The sequence below is a fragment of the Maylandia zebra genome, linkage group LG2, assembly GCF_041146795.1.
Source record: "Maylandia zebra isolate NMK-2024a linkage group LG2, Mzebra_GT3a, whole genome shotgun sequence".
Classification (NCBI taxonomy): Eukaryota; Metazoa; Chordata; class Actinopteri; order Cichliformes; family Cichlidae; genus Maylandia; species Maylandia zebra.
The window spans coordinates 2,783,624-2,787,171 of record NC_135168.1 but is presented as its reverse complement, the minus strand read 5'-3'; the positions used below and the strand labels follow the sequence as shown (position 1 = coordinate 2,787,171).

At 39.8% G+C, this 3,548-nt stretch overlaps 1 non-coding gene across 1 annotated transcript; it reads right to left on the bottom strand.

The window, feature by feature from the left end:
• Window positions 1–1,894: 1,894 nt before the first annotated feature.
• LOC111500871 (U7 small nuclear RNA) lies at window positions 1,895–1,950 on the bottom strand. The gene has a single exon (XR_002721290.1). It is a non-coding gene; the product is annotated as a U7 small nuclear RNA (small nuclear RNA).
• Window positions 1,951–3,548: the final 1,598 nt, after the last annotated feature.

Below are 3,548 nucleotides of genomic sequence, written 5' to 3'. Positions count from 1 at the left end.
TGCGGGGGAAGGGTGGAGCAGTGGGTTCAGGGTTTGGTTCAGGGGAGACTGACCAACACAGGTGTTGTCTTTCATCTAATCATGCCTGTCCTATTTGAGTTGCATGTCAGGACCTGATTGGAGAGGTGCAGTGTGTGATGATCAGGAGAAGGCAGCAGGAAAGCTGCGCAAACAAAAAGTGACAAGAAAACGCTAAAAGACTCACCCGCTTGCACCAGTATGTGTGTCTGGTCCTTTTGTACCACACATATCGTCCCAGTATACACCATTGTTCCTGTAAACCATATACCTAGGTGACTGCACACATACACACAAATCCAGCTGTTAAACTGACTTGTACTCTCAGGTCAATGTCAGATTGCTGGTTAAGGCTTCTAAATCTGAGTTGTCAGTTTTCATCTGTAGCCAATAAAGCACAAAAGAAAGTAGCTATAGCTGGCAATACCATACCACCTTTACTCATAAAGCACTTGAAAATAAAACTAAGGTTCCTGCTCTTACTGCTACCTGTCCTGAGACGGCAACAGTCGCACATTGCCTTGGACTTGGTGACGAGCATCCCGCCATCGACAGGTAACACCGCAATTCTTACCATCATTGAATGAACTTTGTGGTATTACACAAGCTGCCCACTGCCTTGGAGACCCCAAAGTTACTAACCCAACGTGCGTTTCAACTACTTGGCATTCCTGAGGACATTGTCTCCAAACGCGGGCCCTAGTTCACGTCACAAGTTTGGAAGGAGTTCTGTTCTGGGCTGGGGGCGCAAGTGAGTCTATCTTCGGGGTTTCACCCTCAGACAAATAGTCAGGCAGAGTGGGCCAACCAAGAACTGGGCTGTTCTTCGGTGTTGCGCCTCCTCCAACCAAACCACTTGGAGGGACCAGCTTGCATTGGTGGAGTACATAATTCAACATCCACTGGGGTCTCACCATTCAAAGCATCCCGGGGGTTCCAATCTCCTCTGAGGAAACCGGTTTCCTAACTCAGGTTAAAAGCGTGATTATTAATTGAGCGGTAGATTTGTCCCTGCCTAATTAATTTAATAAATGTTCTATCTGTATTTAAAGACTCTATGAGCTAAAATGAAGATACTTAAAAGAAAAATATAAACTTAAGATGAAAACACTTTCTGATGGAGAGAGACATCAGAAAGTGTTCATCCAGCAGCAGCAGGAGCAATATGTCAAGATCAGGGTTTTAATAGTTTTGCAATTTTCATTAGTTTTTATTTTTATTTAGTTTTGACTTCAGATTTTCAATTTTATATCAGTTTTAATTAGTTTTTACCAATTGTTTGCTAGTTTAGTTTAGTTTTTATTTTTTTGAAAATCCTTAGTTTCAGTTTAGTTTTGATTAGTTTCAGTTATAGTTTTAGTTGTGTTTGCAATAATTAAGTCTAACAAAATCCCAGTTTCATCATATCAGTCATTGACTTCTGCTTATCCTTGGGTATGTTGCTATTCCAGCTACCATACCCTGCACCCTGCACAGGTCGCCTGTCTGTCGCAGGGCTAACAAGCAGAGACAGACAACTCACATTCCCACCTATGGGTTCTTTAAATAAATAAATAAATAAGAAAGAAAGAAAGTGTACTTTATTGGTCCCCGTGGGGAAAATCCCTCTCTGCATTTAACCCATTCACTTAGTGAAGCAGTGGGCAGCCACTGGGCGCCCGGGGAGCAGTGTGTAGGGACAGTACCTTGTCCTAATATTTGTGTACAGCGCTTTGTGATTGCCTGTCTGCGAAAAGCGCTTAATAAATAAAGTTTACTTACTTACTTACCTTGCTCAGGGGTACCTCAGGGTAGCTGTTCAGGGGAATCGAACCCCCGACCTTCCGATCATGGGGCCACCACTCTACCTACTGAGCTATCCCTGCCCTAAAAAAGTGAGGGCTTCTCTTTATGAGAAACCTACTAGACAAATATCTAAGAGCAAAGATTCCTTATAAATAAATAAATAAATAAATAAATAAATAAATAAATAAATAAATAAATAAATAAATAAATAAATAAATAAATAAAGCCAGATGAACAACCATTGATACCAGGCAACTATAAAATGTATATCTTGGCCCCAATGAGACTATAACTCTTGCAGCACCGGGTGTTCATAATTTTGGTTCAAGTGAATTGATAAACATTTTGAAGGCAATTGACTCACACAGTTATGTAGATGTCCCCGTCCTGTTGTCTCGGGATGCATCACGCTGCCTTGCCTGGGGTTAGCTTCTGTTTTCTGGGGGTGAGGGTTGAGTGTGCTCCCTTCTCAAGGTAAGCTAGGTTAGCCTTCTTGTGTGAGCTTTTCAAGTGCACTTTAAGGTTTGTGGGATTTTTTTCCCTTTAGAAATGTCCCTCATAATTTGTCTCTTTCCACTACAAGACACTTGCTTTATCCAAAACACAGTCATATTCAAAGTAATCCTAAATAGGACTCTGGCGCTTTCTCCCGACTTTTCCTGACATGATTCTGCGCGTGGACGGAGCAGCAACACAGACGACTCGACTAACGTGCTGCCACCTGCTGGCATAATGAGACACAGCAAGAAAAAATCTGGAAACTAAACTTCATTTTCACCCTTGGCTATTGTAGGACACGCACACATCAATGAAAACTAAACACATTTTTGCTATAAATTCAGTTAATTTTAGTTTTGTGAACACTCATTACAGTTTTAGTTAGTTTTCCTTTTTTTGTTTTTATTTTTATTTCCGTTAACGAAAATATTTTTTCACTTCTAGTTTTCGTTATTTCGTTAGTTTTCGTTAACGATAATAACCTTGGTCAAGATAATCCATTTTCACTTGGCAAATGGCCTTTAAGGTGAAGTTAAACATGTCTCTGACCAGATTTAATTTAAGTCCTCATTTAGACCTGGATTAGCGCTAGGCTTAATTCAAGAAATTATATTATTTAACTCCAGACTAGAAAAGTCTGACACTATTTTAATTAATGTCCTAGAAACACAGTTCAATAAGTTCTTATTTAAAATGGGATTTAGTCTACAGTAGGGGGCAGACCAGTGAAAGAAGTGTAACTACACATTAAATCGCTGCGATATCTTAATACAAGACAGAAAAAATAAATAATAAATAAATAATTAATGGGGAAAAGATCACTGTGTTCTAATGCATGATAAATCACAATTTTGGTAGGGCAGAGAGACCGGGAGAGCTATAGGAACAGTGACTGTTAAAGGCAGGCTTCAGTCAGTCTAAGCTGTATTTCTTCCCATGACTGTGTTGTGTCATCATGTGATGTATGAGCAGAGATTTATGAAACACATCTGCTGCTGTATTGAATTTGACTGTTCTGAAGACCAATAAAGAATATAATATTTACTGTACAAACAACAGCAAGCTGGCTCTTTGCTGTGTGTGTTGAGTGAATCAGTATCTGTTATTAGGTTATACAACATACACACACATTCATGCAGAGCCCACTGTAGAAGTCATTACTACAGTGTGCTCTGTTTCACTCAATGTACAAGTGCCCATGTATTTTGGGTATTTGTGTATAATTTTGCTGAGTCACATATCACACA